This window comes from Mustela lutreola, chromosome 5 (genome assembly GCF_030435805.1).
Source record: "Mustela lutreola isolate mMusLut2 chromosome 5, mMusLut2.pri, whole genome shotgun sequence".
In the NCBI taxonomy this organism is placed as follows: domain Eukaryota; kingdom Metazoa; phylum Chordata; class Mammalia; order Carnivora; family Mustelidae; genus Mustela; species Mustela lutreola.
The window spans coordinates 123,237,715-123,260,587 of record NC_081294.1 but is presented as its reverse complement, the minus strand read 5'-3'; positions in this window follow the sequence as shown (position 1 = coordinate 123,260,587).

Sequence of the window (22,873 nt, the reverse complement as noted above, 5' to 3'; positions counted from 1 at the left end):
TGCTTTTTTTCCCTGCATCGTAGTGAAATCATTAGTGGTCTCTCTGAGTCCTCCTATCTTCTAGGTTATATTTAACTATTTGTGCTCTTCACTCTATTTGGTCCTTTCCCAAAATTTGTTCTTTTCACTTTCTCTTCTAAATTTGGTCTTCTCTTTTCCTGTAACTATCGTTTTCCATCACATTCTCATGACCATCTGCTTGAATTATCAACTTATACAAAACTTATTGGGAATGAAATTGAAAAACTAATAACTACTGAAGACTTCCTGTAAGCTAGACATCACAGAAACCTGTTTTGAATATTTGCTTTTCATGCACAGTCATGAAAGTTATATTATTATTCCTATTTTACATATGGGGAAACTGAGATGGCGAGATATTTTACACTGCGGTTAAGTAGCTAGCTGGAGCCCAGCTGGGCTTGCTTTACAGCTCTCTCCACAGCACCACACCCACCCACACTATCTCTATAATTACTTTGAATACCTACTGTGTTCCAGAAATTAAATCGTGTAGGCTTTCTGAATATGAAATGGATAAAACATAAATCCTTGACTGTGAGGGCTCATATTTCAGAAGGGAAACAGGCCTATACACAAATAAGACAATTCCGGAACACAAGTACAAGTATTTGGGAAAAGGTAGAAGGAGCAGACTCACGGAAAATAAGGAGGATGGTTGAGAGAGCCAGGAATCGTTCACAGATGAGGGGGAAAACAAAAAAGAGAAAGAGTGTATCAGTAAGAACTGACAAGAGCAGAGAAAGTTAAAGGTTGGGTGAGATGGGGGAAAATACTATGGTTCTCTTTTCTTTGCTGAAAGCTGTGTGTCAAAATAAATCTGTGGGACAGACACATGGTCCAGCTGGATTTAGGGGTTCAAGCAATGCCAACTGGAGCTGAGGTTTCTCTTTCTCTCATCTCTGTATTGTTTTGGTTGACTTTGATCCTAAGAGGGTATCCCCTCATGATCAGCAGCAGCTGTTAATCTTTTGTGGTCCGGTCTTCAAATTCCATATACAAAAGAGAACCTCTGACCCCCGATGCTTAGAATTATCTTTGTCTCTAATTAGGTCAGGCGCCCATCAGTGAATTGTTACTGCCCAGGGTAATGTGCCGTGCCAACTGGCTTCGGTCTGTGCTGGACACTATCCCTAAGCAGTCTGTGGAGCTCACCTGGAACCCATGCACTGAGAGGGAGGAAACTACAGCAGGGCACTGTTCCCAGGAGAAACACGAGCAAGCACTGCATGGTAAAAACAGCCATTTACCAAAGTCATGGTTCTTCATACATGTTGGATATTTTCGTGTTCCCTTTTCAAGAGAGATCCAGCTAAAGGCACCAATGCCTTCTCAATTCAATTCCCTTTAGCAATCAATCACTGAATACTTGTTTTATGCCTGGCCTTGTGTTATTCCCTGGAGAAACAGCTGAAAAAGACATGAATCCTACTCTCAAGCAGTTCAGAGGCAAGAAAACAATCTCTCTTATCTCTAAATAGCTAACTTACATTTTCTTATATTTTGTTGACATAATTTAACCTTCTGGCCAATGAATGGGACTTAATTTTTTTTTTTAAGATTTTATTTATTTATTTTACAGAGAGAATAAGTAAGTAGGCAGAGCAGCAGGCAGAGGGAGAGGGAGAAGCAGGCTCTCTCCACTAAGCAGACAGGCTGATGCCAGGCTCGATCCCAGGACTCTGGGATCATGACCGGAGCCAAAGGCAGCCCCTTAACCAACTGAGCCACCCAGGTGCCCCAGGTCTCATCAGAATTGTTTGCCTTGGATAGCAGGGTTATGGAAGACAGGAGCATGCTCTTTTTAGCTTTTTTTACTTTTACCTTTTCTTTCTTTCTTTCTTTCTTTCTTCTTCTTCTTTTTATTTTTTAACTAGTTCTCAGCTTTTCAGACAACTGCTTTTCAGTGAAGAGTATATCAGTGGACATTATTTTCCCAAGGACAAAGAGGACATTGGGAATTCATGAAGTTCATCTCTTTAGCTTCAAGCAGTGTCACAGACATTGGTGACAGGTCAAAGTAATGGCAGGGAACTCAACAAACTTCATCATGAACTGCATTTTCTTTAACTACTTTGTTCTTAAAAGTACCTAATTAAAAAAAATCTGTCATATAAATTGTCAGATTTTGCCTATTTTTGTGATGCATATCATTTTGTCTTAGAAATTAAAAACAAAGCATATATGTAGAAAAAACATTTGACAAAGTGCAACATCCTTTCCTGATTAAAATTTCACAGTGTGGGGATAGAAGAAACGTACCTCAATATCATAAAAGACATATATGAAAAGCCCATAGTGAATATTATTCCCAGTGGGAAAACTCACTCAAACCAATGAAAATGAAAACACATTTGTTCAGAACCTATGGGATACTGCAAAGGCTGTCCTTAAAGGGAAGTACATACCCATCCAAGCCTCTTCCCCAAAACTAGAAAAATCCCCAATGCACAAGGTAACTTTACACCAAAAGTATCTGGAGAAAGAATAGCAAATAAACCCTAAGCCAAGCAGAAGAGAAGTAATAAAGATTAGAGCAGAAATTAATGAAATAGAAACTAGAAGAACAGTAGAACAGATCAATGAAACTAGAAGCTGGTTCTTCAAAAGATTTAATAAGACTGATAAACCTCTGGCCAGAATTATCCAAAAGAGAAGAGAAAGGGCCCAAATTAATAAAATCATAAATGAAAGCGGAGAAATCACCACCAGTACCAAGGAAATAGAGAATTATCAGAGCTTATTACCAGGAGCCATAAGCCAACAAATTAGGCAATCTGGAAGAAATGGAGGCATTCCTGGACACTTCTAAACTATCAAGACTGAAGTAGGAAGAAATAGGCAATCTGAACATACCAATAACCAACAAGGAAATTGAAATAGTAATCAAAAACCTCCCCCAAAAACAAGAGTGCAGGGCCAGATGGCTCCCAGGAGAATTCTACCAAATATTTAAAGAAGAAATCATACCTATTCTATCGAAGCTTTTCCAAAAAAATAGAACTGGAACAAAAACTTCCAAACTCACTCTATGAAGCTAGCATTACCCCATCCCCAAACCAGGTAAAGACCCTATCAAAAAGGATTACAGACCAATATCCCTGATGAGCATGGATGCCAAAATACTCAACAAGATCCTAGCCAATAGGATCCAATAGTACACTGAAAGGATTATTCACCATGACCAGGTGGGGTTTATTCTTGGGCTGCAAGGGTGGTTCAACATCTGCAAATCAATCAATGTGATACAACACATTAACAAAGGAAAAGAGAAGAATTCTATGATCCTCTCAATTGATGCAGAAAAAGCATTTGAAAACACAGCGCCCTTTCTAGATTAAAACTCTTACTTCATACTTCAATATATAAGTTGTCTATGAAAATAATTCTCAATGGGAATATCAGTCTCAATGGGGAAAAACTGAGAGCTTTTCTCTTAAGGTCAGGAATAGGACAAGGATGCCCACTCTCACCACTGCTATTCAACATAGTACTGGAAGTCCTAGCCTCAGCAATCAGACAACAAAAAGAAATAAAAGACATTCGAATTGGCAAAGAAGACGTCCAACTCTCTCTTCACAGATGCCATGATACTTTATGCAGAAAACCCAAAGACTCCATCCCCAAATTACTAGAACTCAAACAGCAATTCAGCAACGTGGCAGGATACAAAATCAGTGCACAGAGATCAGTTGCATTTCTTTAGATTAACTTGATCTTATATCCTTTCTGCTTATATTGGTTTCATGATGTCTTGTTATTTCTAAATAGAAGTTGTACCTTCATTTCTTTTTTAAGTCCTCCATACAGTATTTCAAGCTCAATTTTATGTTTTAATTAAATAAATTCCACCTCCAGGGTAATCTATTTTCTCATGGTTTTTGTTTTGTTTTCAGCTTCTCTCTTTCCATCCACCCCCCCCCCCTTTTAGAATTTGTAGGCTTATTTTGAATGCTTTGTCTGTTTTTTGTTTTCTCTATCCTCCTGTGCTATTGACCTGTTTTATGATTGCTTCCACTTAGTTCCCTGGGCCCTCAATCAAAAACTAGGATTTATAATCTGCTGCATTGATAAGTATGGAAGACCCAGAAGGCAGTTTAGCATAGCTTTTAGCACCATGGTTATCTTTTTCCTTAGGCTCACTGCTACTGATAAAGCTGAAGTCCCCATCAACAAGTCTGCCACCTTTTTTCTTTGCTTTACATGTGAGAGAACCCACAAAAGGCCCTAGGATTAAGCAGTGACACTACTGCCACCATCTTGCATGAAACACTTTCAGCATCCCTTCTTCCACAGGAGTCAAATTCCCAGTGGCAACTGCTCCCTTCTGACCTGAATGGCAACACACTTAACACTTCAGGCCCTATCCACTCTTTGGATAGTATGGATATTATCTTTTATATGAATCTGAATGCATCTTTTTGGTTTCTCTTTTCATCATTATTAGGGGCACCTGGGTGGCTCAGTCAGTTAAGCACCTGACTCTTGATTTTTGGCTCAGGTCATGATTGAAGAGTTATGGTGGTTGAGCGCCATGTTGGGCCCCATGCTGGGCATGGAGCCTGCTTAAGATTCTCTCTCTCCCTCTACCCCTCACCCCTCTTAAAAAATAGTTCACCCATTATTGTTGTATGTTTTGAGTAGAGGGTGTTTACAAAGCAGGGTCCCACTGCCCAAGTTTGACCCTGAAGTCAATTCAAGATCTTCTATCCTCTCTACTACACACAAGAATGCCTCTATATATTCTTTTACTTGTTCCTTTCTATGTATCAGAAAATACATTAAGTTTTCCTTTCCATTGTTTTGCTTAAGCCAGATGGTGTAGCTTGGCTTGTATGAAGCCAAGCATCCATGACTTTAGAATTAAGGTGAAGAAGGTGGAATTAGTGAGTATTTACACGTAAGGTGGGAAGGGGAAGAAAGCGATAGGGGAAGAAGGGATAGTGTTTGTGAAGAGGACACATTAGAATTTTGGGGTTAACAGTCTGTGGAGTCCAAGTGTGTGGGCTACCATCCTGGCTCCACCGTGTACTGGCTCTATGATACTGAGAAGGTGGTAAACCTCTCTAAGTCTCATATTCAACAGCTGGGCAACAGAATTCCTCTTAGGGAGAACAGAAAAAGACCTTGATATGCCATTGGTATAGATGATGAAACTCTTAAGGTATCACTTACCATATTGCTCTAGTACAAAATAATCGGATAGTAACTTCTCCATAGGAGAAAATTAAATGAATTTTTTTTTTTGGCTCCTGAGAGGAAATAGTTATGAAGTATGGTGTTGTGATGTTAGGGAATGGAGGAGGAGGACTGAATTCTGAAAGTTCTCCAGTAGTGGTATGGCTAAAGGACATCTCAAGAATAAGAATGCATAGTCGTTACTGAAAAATTGTTTGTTTTCCTAAACTGTGATCCTGTCTTGTTCTACAGCCCCAAACTTGAGCAATATCTCTAACCTCATCAATGGTTTATGTGAGATTTTTGTGTATTTATATTTTTTAATGTAAATGGCCTGGTGAGGCAGTCCATAGAGTGAATGGAACCCTCAAAACCAATGGAATGAGCCCCAGAAGTTAACAAGAAAACATATGCTTGGGTTTTTATAGAAATCCCAAGGAGGCTTCAGATTTTGATTAGGAGACCCCAAGTTAGCAAATGGTCCAGGGAGGTAGGGAAAGAAGAACTCTTAGTTGTGTGGGAGGAGATTGAAGATCAACTGAAGGCATCTTGTACCCATCATCTGATCATTCATAGACTAATTCTGACCACAAGTACTCACAGAAGATTCTCATTATTTGCAGTAGGGATGTTCTCTAAAGTTGCCACAAACACTGGATTAATGAATAGTGAGCTAAGGGAAAACAGAGTTAGGTCCCTTGTGAGCCTCTGATCACAACATTGGTCAGTGTTATGGTTGACCAATACATACCTTCTTTAAGGTGTGCTTCTGTTTAGAGGCACCTTGTTTAACATACATTGTTGACACATTAACATTGAACTCATGGCCACCACCTCTATAACCCACTCTTGAAAGAAGTTTATCTCATACATATACTTTCTATGTGAAGCACATCAAGGTTTCCTGTGCTTAGAAACACTAGACAGAACTGCATTACTTCACTTGGGGGCTATTTTAAACAGCAAAATGACCAACAGAAAGCACAAAAATGTGAAACACATGTGGCACTAAATAAACCATAGAAAGAACACTGGTTTATACTATGAGAGCTGAAACAAGAAGGTAGAGCGTCACCTTTTCAACTTGTTAGGAATGTGGTCATCAGATGACAGGGTTTTTTTTTTTTTTTTACTGCTTTGCACATGTCTGTGAGTAAACCTCAACGGCACAGCAAGTATTGATTTTGGGGTTACAAATAAATTTTACTGACTAGACAAATTAACAAGTACAGAGTCCATTAATAAGGAAGATTGCCTGCATTTTAATTTTGACAGGTGTCAACCTGTACTTAAGACTTGGCACGGTACAATCTTCAGTTGTATTCCTAATATTCCAAATGAAAAGAAAAAGATAGAACATGATCTTCAATTATATACTCCTTTTTAAAACCCAGTTAGAGAAAATAGGACCAGTTCAGCAACTCTGCTTCTTTTAGAGGTTTTGTTTTTGTGAAAAGTGTGCGTCTCGAGAAAATTAATGGAATAACCTTAAAATTTAAAACTCAGAAGTTTGCAGACTTATGAGTTCTTTCTAAGTAAAAATTATAGAAAGATTTAGAGTAATTTGATCCATTAAAATTAGTTTTACTCTCTATTCCCCAAAGTCTCAATTGCTTTTTAAAATCGAGCACTTAAAAACATTTATGAAACTACAGTAATTGCTAACAGTATCTATAAAAATGTGCAATTGCTAAGGATTATTCCCTCATACCCTCAATTTCAAAGTAAGTCAGTTATCTAACTCCACACTTCAGACCACAGTGACTGGATCAGAAATATAACATTCAAATAAAAAACAATTGAAAGACATTAGTGATAAAAATACAGTATTAGGTATCTGCCCTCAGAGAAAGAATCATGTTTTTAAGACTTTGGTAACCAGAGCCAATCAACTGTTCTGGCATCTCTTTTTCTTCTTCCCTTTTATTATTCTTGGGCAGCCAAGATTCATCCAATATAAAAACTATTTGCAGCAACAGGAAACACTATTATTTTTTAGAAAGTATTTGTATGGGGAGTTCATTATGGTAAGGTGTAATGAAGGATATAATAAAGCCTCTGTTTACATGGTGTCAGCATAAGAGTAAGACAATTGAATAGGGTTAGAAACAAAGCTCCTGGGTCCTGCCACATGCTCCAATGTTGGCAAGTGGCAGTAAATCAAAGAAATTTTAATTTGAGAAAGGCTTTAAAAGACTCAGAATTACAGGTACTGAATCAGTGGTCAGAATTTCTCTTTCGGGTGTGTGGAGGAAGGGAAATTGATGGAATTACCGCTGGTACTTTTGTTTTTCCCTTCGAGGGTACTTGCTCACTTTCTGTAGGGTTTGTGCCTTGATTCTTTTGTCTAATAGCTATAGCTTTTTGTTTGCTTTTCCTTTTCTCCTAGGAGAGGATACATTTAATTTGTAGTGCCAGAATTTGGTAAGCACTCTGTGACCAGATAATAGATTTGTATTCACTGGATCTTTTGGGAGCTTGAATTACAAATGTGGTCCCACTAGCACCATGTGTAACCTGAGTAAACTACATGTTGCACCTAATATTCTTGTCTGCACATGGGAAGAAATGTAAGTAATAAGTGTTTGTTGATATTACCCTAATTAAAATGGACACAATATATAGACTAAAAACTCTAAATCTTGTATTTATTTATTTATTTAATTGTTTGAATTATTAGATACGAGAATAGGTGATCATTGAAGGTCATTAGCTATTTGAAGAGGTTAGATGCTAATTGACTTAGGACTTTTTTGCCCGTTGGGAGACAGAATCACACAGTATAGAATCTTCAGAGTCTCCTTTCAGCAGTATGACTCTATGATCCCATTTTACAGATGGTGATGGAAATAAATATAGGGAGATACTATGTAACATACCTATGAGAAACAAGCTTAATCAGAGATTGAAACTGATATAAAATATATAAAGACAAAAGTGATTAATTCCTTTCTCTAATTATTTACCTAACTCCTTTGTTTCTAGACTAGAAAGTGGGTTTTTGTTTATTTTTAAGGATTCTGGTTGGAGCCTGTCAAAACTAATGGACCCAGTGCCCTAAGATCTGCTAATCAGTGGTAAAATACATGGTCTGACTTGGTTAGAAATTGCTTAAACCATTAATCACACCCATACCACTTGACCAAACAGTCTACCTCCCTGTTTTATTTCTATCACTGTGTTAATGAAGAGAAAGCATCTTTTTGTACAGTTTATTTTCTATTTGCTTGTCTTAATGCATTCTGTTTTGCCTTTGAAAGATAAATGCAGAAATATGCAGTGATTTTAAAAGAATAGAGAAACTTCCAGGCAAGGTTCTATACTTCCTTGTGTGATGGAGAAAGAAGGCAGACCCATTAATGGAGGATTTGATTTCCTAGGAGAAGCACTGGCCTTATCAAAGCAGACATTTATAAGCAGTCTATTTACTCAGATAGTAGGCATTTCTCCAGCCTCAGGACTCTCACACACATACGGCAAGAATAGTTTCTTACTTGTGGTCAGATATGATCTCTCTTTCCTGATCATGCTTAGCATTGACTCACAGTTACACTTTACAGAGAGATGAAGACTCTGGAAAGGGAGAGACCCAACACACTCTACTGAGTATCTATAATGTGACAGATCATACATTAGAACATTCTAAGCACATTATCATATTCGATCCCCCCAACAACCTATGGAAGTAAATAACATTTACATTTTATGGTGAAAGGTTGAAACTCAAACAATTTAATTATTTGTTGAAGATGATATGGTTAGTAAGTTGAGATGGTTGCTATAGTTGGGCACAAAACAAACATAGAAGCTTGGCATAAAAAGGGCTGAAGAAGAAAGCAAAAAGGGTACCACACCTGTGAGGAATCAAATCTGCTTGCAGTCCTTTTTGGAAAGCTCAATCATTCCTTTCACAGAATCAGAGGAGTAGCACCGTTATCTATGTCCTTGTTCTTTTTTAATAAATTCAACCTCCCCTCACAAGGGGGAAAATTTCCATTCATTTAAAGATCATATTTTTAAAGTATTGATCTAGAGTTGTCATCACATTCTTCCTACTTCAAATAGTCTGAATATTAAGATAAATATGTTCTCACTCATTTCACTGCTAGCCAAACTGACCCTTCAGACATAGGGAAGGAACTCATGAAAAATAATACATAATTCTTGCCTCTATGAAGGAATTTCTCCCCTAAAATATACATGGGTTAGAATATCGCCACTCTGAGATAGAAATAGCCAATATAAGAAAGGCGGGACTTAGAAACACACACATACACACACACACACAAATATATATATATATATATATATATATATATATATATGTATGTATATGTATATGAAGTACATTGAATACAATGGATAAGTAGAAAAGGCATAAGGCAGCTGGGTTCAGGAGAGGGAAAGCAGTGGAGAGAAGCAGAAAATCCCTCTTTGGACATTTTCTTTGACACATCCTAGAAGAAAAAGGAATCAGCAGAGAGGGCTTCTTTAAATGTGGAGCCATTTCTCCAGCCAAGGTTGGTCTTCCTCTTTCATGTTTCTCAGTGGTCACGTTCCATGCTATAGGGCTCTAACTCCTTAGCACATCTAGGTTTTGTGGTCTACCCTGTAGTGACCACCTAGGAAGCCAGGCACTAAAGATTCAGTGTGGCTTTTTATGCAAAAGTGGAGAGGATGACCTAGCCATAAGGAGCACATAAGAATGAGATAATCAGACATTCTAGGAAGGCACAAAGTTTTGTGTCCGATAAGCAAGGCTGTTGAAGTTTCCCTGAAGGTCATCTCCTTTCCAGCCAGCCAGAAAAGAGAACATAGAGAAGTGTATCGGGGACTATTTTTGTTTTTGTATTTGTCTTTTTTTTTTTTTTAATTTTATTTATTTGGCAGAGAGAGAGGAGGAAGCAGGCTCCCCGCCAAGCAGAGAGCACGATGCGGGACTCGATCCCAGGACCCTGAGACCAAGACCCGAGCTGAAGGTAGAGGCTTAACCCACTGAGCCACCTAGGCGCTCTATCTGGGACGTTTTTATGGTACAGGTCTCCAAGGCACACATCACTTGTGTTCACATTTTATTGATTATAATTCAGCCACATGGTCACATTTGGTTGCAAGGAAAGCTGGGAAATGTAGTCTAGTTGTGTACCTAATAAAAAGAGGGAAACATGGGTTTTGAGGGACATCTGACATATTTGGTGTATATTTTAAAATGTAAGGCCTAGAGAAATTGAGTGCCTTGCCAAAAGTCACACAGCATAGAGTCCAATTTCTCCCTACAATATTACATTTCTTACCTTTTGCCTCCAAAACAATCTCCAAGTCTGTGGATATAGCATCCATACTGTGTTCCAGACAGAAGAGCTGACCCTTTAGTTTGGTTTTGAGAGGAAAGCACGACATTCAGAAAATACATTTAATAGACCTAACCATATCTCACCTCTTTCTGTTATCTTAAAAGAAAATCTGGAATTATGGAAGAAGAGTCAATTTACATGACATTAAAATTAAAGTTTAGCAACAATTGGTTGTTTTAACTAAGGAAGAAAGAGAATTTCTTGTTTGACCTGTCAGTGAACCATTGAATCAAAAGAATCAAATCATGGCTCCTCTGTGAGAATAAAGTATAAGTAGATAAGTCAGTTTTTTCCAATCATTGAAGAAAAGCAAGGCATTCTAGTTTAGTAAATGTGAGTTAGACCAACCCGAAATATGTGTCCCCAAACAAATGTTATAAACAAAATATTTCAAATACTAGGTAACATAAAGTAAATAGGATAGTAAAGTAAATAGGGTATCCTGATAGTTCAGAAAATTGGCTAAATCTCAAAGTTTTAGCCAACAGATGGTAAGTACTTCATGATCTGAATAGATGTCCTGGATAGATCTCTGAAGCATGTGCTTAACAAGTGACTGTATAGATCTGTGAGTATCACTCATCTCTAGTCTGTATTAAAAAGGGCTAGAGGGTGTGTGTGTGTGGCTCAGTGGGTTAAGGGCTTTGCCTTCAGCTCGGTTCATGATCCTGGAGTCCTGGGATGGAGCCCCGCATGGGGCTCTCTGCTCAGCAGGAGCCTGCTTCCCTTTCTCTCTCTCTGCTTGCCTTTCTGCCTACTTGTGATCTCTGTCAAATAAATAAAATAAAAATCTTTTTAAAAAAGGGCTAGAGATTAATCAAGTGAGTTCTCTAAAGGGAATTTTTAGGGGTAGAGAATACTGTGGCATTTTTTCTCCCTCTGACACATGGGAAGGAAAACAGAGGAATGGGAGAAGGTTGTTCATTCCCTATTCCCCGAGACAAGTGAGGGAGGACTCAAAAGAACCATCTAGGAAATTAAATCTGTTTGCAAAACAAGGAGATTTGTACTACCTCTTGTTTGGAAAACACTGACGGCAGGAACTAGACTGGCATGTTTCCTCTGCTGGTGAGGCAAGGATGGAAGAGCCAGCAGTTGGTTAAGCTGTCCACCATAATTTGGTGGTAGTCTGGTAGTCACACATTCAGTAGTCTTCCTGCAGGCCAAATGAGCCCATGAAGGAGACAGCCAGGATTGGGTTTTCTCATGACCCAGCCCAATGGGCTAAATACCGGGGCAAGAGAAACCCAGCAGAAGATCCTGGATCAGGCGAGCGTCCTGCGCCATGGGACATATCTGAAGAAATCTCCAGGGTCCTCCACTGGGATCATTGGCCTCAGGTGGTTATCCCTACCTTGTCCTTGGCTTCCAGCTTTCTTTCTGCTAAGACTTCATATCTGGCATCTCTCATCCATCTCTCTCTTTCCAGGTGTCTGTCTGCCTTGCTTCTTTTGTCTGTGGAGGTGAAAGTACAAGTAAATTTTAAGAATTCTTCCAGGTAATTCTGGTGCTATTTAATTGCACAAAATGGATGATCTTCACATAGGCTTTCTGATTTTCTTTCATTAGGTTGATTAGCATTTTAGTGTGTTTTTGATTTTTCCCTTTTCTGATTCAATGTTGCTACACATTTGCAGTGGGTTCAAGTATTTTTGGTAAGTCAGTACATGAGTATTTCCTGCTTAATTTGAAGTGAGAGAAAAACAAATTGGTGATTTAGGGAATTCTTTTGGCTTCTGATGTGTTATAATCTCTCTGTTGTGGAGAAAAGGGTCTCAGATCTAAAAGGACATTCTGTATCTTCTGCCTTGTTATGCTTTTGTCCTCACTAGAACGCATCCCTCAGATTGGGGGCTGGGTATTGGTGAGATCTTTTTAATGTATTTGTGACTTTCTTCTCAGTGCTGCCTGGGGGAATAGGAAAAGGAGACATAACATTCCCAAGAGCCTTTACTTTCTCAAATATAATAGGGTACCATCATTAAGATCAACATTTTTAGATTTACGACAGCATTTGTAAACAATTGACACACATTTAATGATTGGGAAAAGGCAAACTAAATCCAATAAAAATTTTATCATTTTCTTGTCCTTTTAAGGTTAGTAGATGTAAATAGAACCATTTAAGTCTAAAATTCTTTAATTTGATAAATTAAAATTGCCGCTCGACATAATATAGTGAAGACTATTTACTGAATTAACGTGTTCTTCTCCTCAGAAAATGCAGTTTAAACATTTGTACATTAAAATAAAGAATATTCTTGTCGAATTCTGATGAATACAGCAGCTGAAAAATAAAACTAAACACCTTTCCTTCTTTTTGAAATATTCTCTTTGGTAAAGAAAATTGGATGTTTAAGATTTTTTTTCTCCTCTTAGTTCTTTTAATAATGTATCATGGGAGAATATGGAAATTGTGTTCTAAGGAGGGTCTCTGAATAACTTGAAAATAAAAGAGTGATTTATACAGATTCTTCTTTTTTTTTTTTTTTTTAAGATTTTAGTTATTTATTTGACAGAGGGAGAGATCACAAGTAGAGAGGCAGGCAGAGAGAGGGAGAAGCAGGCTCCCTGCCGAGCAGGGAGTCGGATGTGGGGCTCAATCCCAGGACCTGAGATCATGACCTGAGCCGAAGGCAGATGCTTAACCGACTGTGCCACCCAGATGTCCCTATACAACTTTTTAAGAAGAACGCAGGGAAGATATTTGAGAAGAGAGAACCAGTTTTGTCTGATTGTTAAACTCTCTATACTGTAATAGGCCCACAGAACAGAGCCACTGCATTTCATAATTTTTGGAGGCACCACTGACATCATAGTTCATATGAAAGTTGTCCTATGGAGTTGTATGGTATTGTGGGGTGTGCTGTCCAAGCCACATGGCTGCTTGTGAATTCCCTACCTTAGAATCTTTTTTCTATTACCTTTAGAATAATAAGAGTAAAAACAAAAATAAGAGAAGGAAATGTCTTTTGCTGTCCAGTAAATTTTAGCTTCTTTTCATTGAAGCATAAAGAAGTTAGGGAGGAAACCTCAAAAGGATTGTGCCTCAGGTATAGCTGGGAGAGCTGTCAGGAGGGCTGGTTGGCTTGAAAAATAACTGGGGGAAGCAAATGAGATGTGTGGGCCTGGCAAGAGAAGAAACAATCCTGCCGGTGCCAAAACAATGACAGCTGGCATCCCAGGGGCTTTGCTGTGGATGAGAGCACTCAGAATTGGGCAAATTCTCCATTTCCAATTATGGGTGGCAACTTTAATGGTCAGCTGCTGGTCATTCTGGACCAGATCCCCAATAGGTAGACACTGTTCACTCTTCATTTTTAGATCTTCTCTCCCCACTTCCTTCTCTCTCCACAATCCTGACATTTCATATTGAAAAGTGGACTAGATGGGGCATCTGGGTGGCTCAGTGGGTTAGGTCTCTGCCTTCGGCCTCAGGTCATGATCTCAGGGTCCTGGGATCGAGCCGCTGCGCATGGGGCTCTCTGCTCAGCAGGGAGCCTGCTTCCCCCTCTCTCTCTGCCTGCCTCTCTGCCTACTTGTGATCTCTCTGTCAAATAAATAAATAAAATCTTAAAAAAAAAAAAAGAAAGAAAAGTGGACTAGAATAAATTAAATTACTTATAGTTGGCCATATTGGTTTTTCGTCTTCAGCTTTTATGTTGGTAGGAGGATGAGGGAAGAAAAGGTTGAACAGACTTGCTTTGATGTTATAAAATGCCGGTGGTGTAAATTCAAAATGTAAAGTATCGACCTTGAATAAATAACATAAGATTTAATATAATGTTTTCTATTTGCAAAATGTCCAAGACAAGCCGTCTTTGGTTTATGAAAATTTTAGTTGTCTTATTTTTCTTCTGTGGCTCATACTAAGTTTCCCAGCTTATGGTTTTTGCTACTGGAGTCTCTTCAGCAATGCCAATTCTAATGGTCTCTCTCTCCTCATAAAATGGTGTTCTCTCAAAGCTCACTGAGGAAGGGGAGTTGGGAATATAGGAACAAACTCCCCTTTATGTATAGTGGGCTCATATTATTGCCAGTCAGAGCTATATTCCTTCATAGGGAGTTTGTATCATATGAAAATCTGTTTATTTTGCTTGATGGTATAGGCAAGATGGAGCTTTTGGTTATGATAGATTTAAGTAATATCAACAAGTATGTCTTTTGAGTTATTTTCCCAGGGGAGATGATGCATTTTTCTAGAACAGATCACATTTATTCTTTGTTGCACTTCTCTGATCCCAGTAGCATGTGTTTGTGAGATACCTGGGTGCATGTGAGTCTGGAATTCCTGGTGTTAATCTCAGCACCACTGCTTTTGAAAGGTGATGTCGACTCTCTTTGGTTTTACTATTTTCAGGATTTTAGATTTCATCTAACTGCCATTGTAGCTCAGTGGTTTCTCCTCTTAGAAATTAACAACTCTGTAATACTTGGCTATTTGGATTCTTAGTGGAATTATCTATCACAGTCCATCTCATGGTGATACAGTGTCCTGTGTCATTTTTTTCTGTTCCTAGTCCCGATCCTAGCCTGTGCCTAGATCTCCCTATAAAATATTTCCTGAAAAGAGAATTAATTGTCCCCTCCTTAATTGGGACTTCTCTATTGCTTGATATAAACGTTATAATGATGCAGACCAAACCCCTGCCCCCACTTCCCAACGCCCTACTTCTTTTTTGTTACTTTTCTATGTAGGAGATGATACACAATATTCTATAAGAGATGACAAAAAAAAATCATTCGAAGTGATCATTTAGAAAATAAATCAGTCAGGAACAGTAGGGCAACAATGACTCAGGGAGTCAGTAAAAATGTAGGAGAAGCGTATTTTATTCCAAAAGATAATTAAATAATGGTCACTATAGATGAACAGGAATATTTTCTTTTTGTTTGATGTTTTTACTAAAAGAATTTCAAAATAATTTACGAGCATACATTAATAATTAGTTCTCTGCACACCCCCATTTTTGAAGGCTTAAATTGAGGCAGATGGATAATGATTGATTTATTCAAAGCACTCAGCATGTCAGTGGTTGAATTTTGTTGAGATCCCTTTCACTATAGACCACACCGCTTCTAATGACCTATGTATAATTCATCTCAGCTTCGTCTGAATTAGGAGCTGACATTTTTTGGTAACACAAATCATAGCTCCTTGTCAGTAAAAGAACCTTGGTGTGGGAAACTCAGACTGCTAGGAAGCTCAGTATGCTGCTAACTTTGTTGTTTTTGTACAGATTTGAGAGAATCTAATAGTTTGCCACCTTTATGTTGGCACATGCAAGCATATGTTTATTGATGAAGTTGATTTTTCTTCAACCCAGGTATTTCCTGGGCAAGAAGGAAAGGAGATCATTCTAGGATTTTCTCCCAGATGGTTCAACATGAATTAACAATAAAAATGCATTAAAAATGCTTTCAGTTCAATATTTTTTCAGTACTGATCTTAGAATGGTAACTATGAGCCTAAAAACCAGAATCAGGTGGTTTTATTTCAATTTCTTCAACATCTTTTTGGAATTTTAAAAATCTTTTCTCTCTTCAGCTGTGTGACCCTTCTCTTTTAGTCTCTCTCTGTTGTGAGTGTGAATACTTGTGCTCAAAAGCCCAGTTTTCCTTCTTTCATGTGCCGAAGTCCTTGATTTGAAGAACTTTTGAGATCAAGCTGAGCCATGCACATGTAACAGGATGAAAACATGATCCAGAGAAGACCAAGGGATATTGGAAGACATATTTGAATGTTGATTCTAAATGTTAACCAGATACTTCATCTTTCTACAGCATAAGAAATAAACTTATAATTACATCTTGACTTGGACAAAATAATGTCTACCCTGAATACTAAAAATTGTAGCTAGAAACGTTCTAGATGTTTGCCACATATACTTTGCTGCATAGTATTTTCTAACAGATATGCTTTCTTTGAAGGACTTGGTTGGTTTTATGTTTTTTTTTTTTTTTTTTCATAAAATAGTTTTTTACTTGGGGCGCTTGGGTGGCTCAGTGGGTTATGCATCTGACTTCAGCTTGGGTCATGATTAAGCTCCCCATCAGGCTCTGCACTTACTGGGGAGTCTGCTTCTCCCTCTTTCTCTGTCTTCCGCTGCCCCTTACCCCACTTGGGCTCTCTCTAAAAAATAAACAAAATTTTAAAAAAATAATAATTTTTTACTGTATAGCCTGAGAAATATTCATGATTAAATTCCACTAAAATTTAGAAGTCTTTATAGATACTGCCTAAGTAATTATAGTTGTTTTAACTTATTACAAAACTAAAAAGAAATGGAACTAAAATAATGTAGGTTTAATCATACAGTTTTTTAATAAGACATTGGTTGGTTTTATTTAAATAGAATTCTTATGAATGGGAGTTTTAAAGTGTAACTGTCTTTTTGGGGAAAGAATCAAATCAACAAAGCTGCTATTCAAAAGCTAAATTTAAAAAATCAACCTAGAATGTGTCTTGCTTGTTACGTGTCCGGTACTTTTATATGATCAGTACATGTCTATACCTGTCATTCTCTATAAAGTCATTGATGTTGACAGAGATAACCCTGATGGCCTGGAACATACAAAATCAAAAGAAAGATTATATGATATTTATTACATTCTATTGACTAAGGTAACATGAATGGTAGTATGATTTTTAAAGACTTTAATAAAAATGGCTGAAATAAGAAAAAGGGGGGAGGAGCTTAGGTTAAGACTAAGATAATTAGAAAATCATCCATAACCTTAAGAGTAAGAAAAAATGAATATCAATGTTTGTCGGAATTTTTTTATTATCTTTTAGCTCTCTAATGTAATATACATGTGGTTATGACAAATAAATAAGATGGGCTTGTTTATTCTTACAGTGTCATATAAATGGACTCCAAAATGGTCCCAGCCAAAAGCAAGAAAAAAAATTAATCAATTCATTCAGGATTATCTGGTATATTACTAATAGGGTGGGAATTAACATTCAAAATCTATGTTCCTTATTAGAACTTATTCCAAGAGATGTTAGGATGCTACCATTTTAATATCTAAATACATTATTTAAATATATTACTATTATAATAAATACTGTACTATAACTATAATATTTAAAGTCATAAGCCAATATTTGGGAGTCAAAATCAAATACTAGCACAATGACTCCCACATGAAATTATATACATTATTTATTGTGCTGATATTTTATAATTGGTTAAAATAAGAAGGCTGGAGCTTAAAATATTTGTCAATAGGACAGAAATTATTATTCAATTCACTAAAACTATGGTATCTAATTAATTACAAATAGAGGTTTAATGCCTCACATATTTTCAAAGATGAATGATACATAGGTAATCTACCTAAACATCCACCATTTTATCCATCTGTCCAGTACTCTAATACTGATAACCATATTCTAATAACAAGAGGATTGTAAGTGCTGAGAAAAACATACAACATTATTTTATCAATTGTATTTTATGTTTACTCTATGTTAGGCACTGGGCTTAGAATTAGGTATATGATAATAAGCACATTAAACAAAGACAACTTGAAAGCAAAAATATTCAAATTGATTTCATGAGAAACAGGGAACTGATATAAGACAGTAATTGCATTTGTCCATGACATGAATAATTAATCCAAATATCTGTATGAGTTTTATATTATTTAAATAAAAGGATATATTGTTCCATTTTGTGCAGTTGAAGAGAAGTCCTCAGGACAACCTCATGATTTAAATTTTTAAATCATGTTTGTGGCCTTAATTTAGCCAAGTAATCCTGATAGTTGAGTAGATACATAGGAAATACTGCATAAATTGACTGTCTCCATAATTTTATTAAACCCTCTATGGGGCAATGGGATAAGGGTAGTAGACAGAAAGGACAGTATCAATTACATCTCAAAATGCTTAACAAAGCAGCATTTTTGCAAGATAATATTTGATGACTGTCCTTTCCAAGACAGTCCAAGATGTTTTACATTTTTTTTTTAAATTTTTTATTTTTTATAAACATATATTTTTTATATACATATATTTTTATCCCTAATATAACTTAATTATTAACATTGATTTAAATTACACAAGACAATCTAAAGGAAAAGAGCTGACAATTATTTTTTCCTTCTACTCATAATTAAAGATTTGTGAGGGATAATTAAAGTAAAATATAAAATTGTTCACTGGTAGATCAGTCTGTCATTGTCTTCTGTATTTCACCACAAAAAGACATATTGATCGTTTCATAAAATATTTAGAAGTTGAAAGCTTTGAATAACTTTTATGTTCCTGCTGAAAAATAAAATGTTATCAACCATGAAGATATAATGATTGCCTCAAGTTAAACAGGAAAATCAAATTAGTATATATTTATTGAAGACCTTCTACATATAAAGAATCTATATATACTGGGTATAAGTCAATCCTGATTTTTTTATGTTGGCAAAGGGCTTTCAAGTGACCGTGAATCTAAGATCATTACATTTTTGTTGTGCTATGATGCATTCTCTTTGTTATTTGTCTATGAGGTATAGCTGCCATCAAAATGAAAAGATTCATATATGCTACATATAAAATAGCACATGCTAAGCCATATGAAACCAGATGTTGAAAGAATAATGGCTTGCTTAAACTTTGTACTAAATTATTTTTGCAGTGATAGAATTGGCCACTTCCCTGTTTCTCCAATTATAAAATAAAGAGTTTGTAACACCCAATGTCTCTTTGATAAGCATTTTACAAACATGGACTGAAGCCAGAAATATGACTATAATATCATAAGATCTATCAAATTTTCCTTTATTTGGTTTTAATACATAAAAGATGGATATTATACTTCTTTTTTAATTAATTAATTTATTTTCAGAAAAACAGTGTTCATTATTTTTTCACCACACCCAGTGCTCCATGCAATTCATGCCCTCTATAATGGTGGGGGGGTGGGAGGTTAGAGTACCAGGTGCCACCACTTCAAACCCCTCAGATTATTTTCCAGAGTCCATAGTCTCTCATGATTCACCTCCCCTTCCAATTTACCCCAACTCCCTTCTCCTCTCTAACACCCCTTGTCCTCCATGATATTTGTTATGCTCCATAAATAAGTGAAACCATATGATAATTGACTCTCTCTGCTTGACTTACTTCACTCAGCATAATCTCTTCCAGTCTGGTCCATGTTGCTACAAAAGTTGGGTATTCATCCTTTCTGATGGAGGCATAATACTCCATAGTGTATATGGACCACATCTTCCTTATCCATTTGTCCGGTGAAGGGCATCTTGGTTCTTTCCATAGTTTGGTGACCGTGGCCATTGCTGTTATAAACATTGGGGTACAGATGGCCCTTCTTTTCACGACATCTGTATCTTTGGGGTAAATACCCAGGAGTGCAATTGCAGGGTCATAGGGAAGTTCTATTTTTAATTTCTTGAGGAATCTCCACACTGTTCTCCAAAGAGGCTGCACCAACTTGCATTCCCACCAACATTGGAAGAGGGTTCCCCTTTCTCCACATCCTCTCCAACACATGTTGTTTCCTGTTTTGTTAATTTTGGCCATTCTAACTGGTGTAAGGTAATATCTCAATGTGGTTTTAATTTGAATCTCCCTGAGGGCTAGTGATGATGAACATTTTTTTATGTGTCTGCTAGCCATTTGTATGTCTTGATTGGAGAAGTGTCTGTTCATATCTTCTGCCCATTGTTTGATATGTTTGCCTGTTTCATGTGTGTTGAGTTTGAGGAGTTCATTATAGATCCTGGATATCAACCTTTTGTCTGTACTGTCATTTGCAAATATCTTCTCCCATTCCGTGGGTTGCCTCTTTGTTTTCTTAACTGTTTCCTTTGCTGTGCAGAAGCTTTTGATTTTGATGAAGTCCCAAAAGTTTATTTTCGCTTTTGTTTCCTTTGCCTTTGGAGACATATCTTGAAAGAAGTTGCTGTGGCTGATATCAAAGAGATTACTGCCTATGTTCTCCTCTAGGATTCTGATGTATTCCTGTCTCATGTTGAGGTCTTTTATCCATTTTGAGTTTATCTTTGTGTATGGTGTAAGAGAATGGTCGAGTTTCATTCTTCTACATATAGCTGTCCAGTTTTCCCAGCACCATTTATTGAAGAGACTGTCTTTTTTCCACTGTATATTTTTTCCTGTTTTGTCGAAGATTAATTGACCATAGAGTTGAAGGTCCATATCTGGGCTCTCTACTCTGTTCCACTGGTCTATGTGTCTGTTTTTATGCCAATACCATGCTGTCTTGGTGATCATAGCTTTGTAATAAAGCTTGAAATCAGGTAACGTGATGCCCCCAGGTTTATTTTTGTTTTTCTTATCCAATATTTTCTGCAGACACTTTTATAGAAACTTGGGCAAAACAGATTATCTTATTACACTTCATTAAGAAATAGAAACATTTCTTAAAAGTGACTGGATGTGCATGTAGCATCTGTACTCCATCTTAGTATTCCACAAATAAAAACTATACCTGATATTCCACAATTTTGTTTGAATGCTTGGTGGTCATTGTATTGACTAAGATTGTGACTAAGCAGTAACAGCATCAAGTAGCAAGTATAAGGGAAAATTGTGCCATTTATGATTAGTCCTGGTGCTACTTCTCTTAGTAGTTTTTTTCTTCAAAAGAGTAATGCATGGGATGGGTGTATCTAAGACTCTATACTAGAAGTTCTCAGAAATTTTAAGAAGTGCTAATTTTTATTTCCATGAAGATGTGAAATTTCTTTTCCGAGGAATAAGGGAGGTCCTAGACAGTTTGGCAGGTGGGAAAGCAGGTAGTGAAATTTGTCAAATGACACCAAGAATGGTGCCTGATTGGAGATCAATCAGGTAAATCATCAATATATATGGACAGAGCCCAACTGATTTGTTGGAAACTTTTGTCCCATGCTATGGTATGTCATATTTTTGGAAATAATATTTTATTTCATAGGCAATAGCCTATAGAACTTTGGTGAAAACATTTTATTAAATACATATTTAAAAATATATAAATCTGGAAAACTCACTTTCCTTTCCTTTCCTTTCTCTTTCTTTCTTCCTCTCTCCCTTCCTTTCTTCCTTCCCTCCTCCTTTCCTTCCTTCCGCTATCATTTATTTGGAACCCATTTTATCCAAGAAGCACTAAGATCTAAAGCATTCAGAAATATCTAAAAGATCTAAAGAACATGATTCATATCTTGGGGGAAATGTAGGATGCAGATACCTGTAGTACAAAGTAGGCCATCATTATCACTGCATTAGGATGAAGTCCTATGAAGAGTCAGAGGTCAGGGGAGTATTTTCCAGCTTTAATGGTCAGGAACCAGTCCTTTCTGCAAGGTGTCCATTTATTTATTTCTTATTTATTTATTTATTTATTTACTTACTTATTTATTCATTTGGCAGAGAGAGAGCACACACAAGCAGGGGGAATGACAGTCAGAGGGAGAAGCAGACTCCCAGAAGTGCATGGAGCCTTATGAGGGACTTAATCCCAGAACCCCGGAATCATGACCTGAGCCAAAGGCAGATGCTTAACTGACTGAGCCATCCAGGGGCCCGTTTGCAAGGTGTCTTTATTCCTTTTAATGTACCAGGATATTTATTTATTTATTTATTTTAAAAGATTTTACTTATTTATTTGACAGACAAAGATCACAACTGGCAGAAAGGCAGGCAGAGAGAGGGGGGAAGCAGGCTCCCTGCTGAGCAGAGAGCCGGATGGACCCAGGACCCTGGGATCATGACCTGAGCTGAAGGCAGAGGTTTAACCCACTGAGTCACCCAGGCACCCCTACCATGATATTTAGAAACAATATCTGACATGGGATACTGCTGCTTGCTCTTGATACCTTTCAGTGGATGGAGCAAGGGAATCTAAGTATAAATATAAATATAAAATGTGCAATAAGCACAGTTTTAAAAAGATTTATTTATCAGAGAGAGATAGAGAGAGAGAGAGCTTGAGAATGTGAGCAGAAGAAAGAGAAGAAAGAGAGAGAGCGATCAGACTTAAGCAGACTCCACGCTGAGCATGGAGCATGACAGGGGGCTTGATCTCATGACCTTGAGATCAAGACTTGAGCCAGAATCAAGAGCCGGATGCTTAGCTAACTGAGCCACTCAGGCACCTTGCAAGCACATTTTAATCTCTATTTTAAAATCTATATGTATATATTTAAAACCGTCAGTTTATATTGATACCTCCAATTCCAATTCAAACTCTAGGCTTCTCTCTAGAGTTCTTATTTTTCTTATTGTAACTTCCTTCCCTAGCACTGAGAAACTTGGCTCTCATTGTCATTGATATCATTAGATCAGTATCCCCTGTATA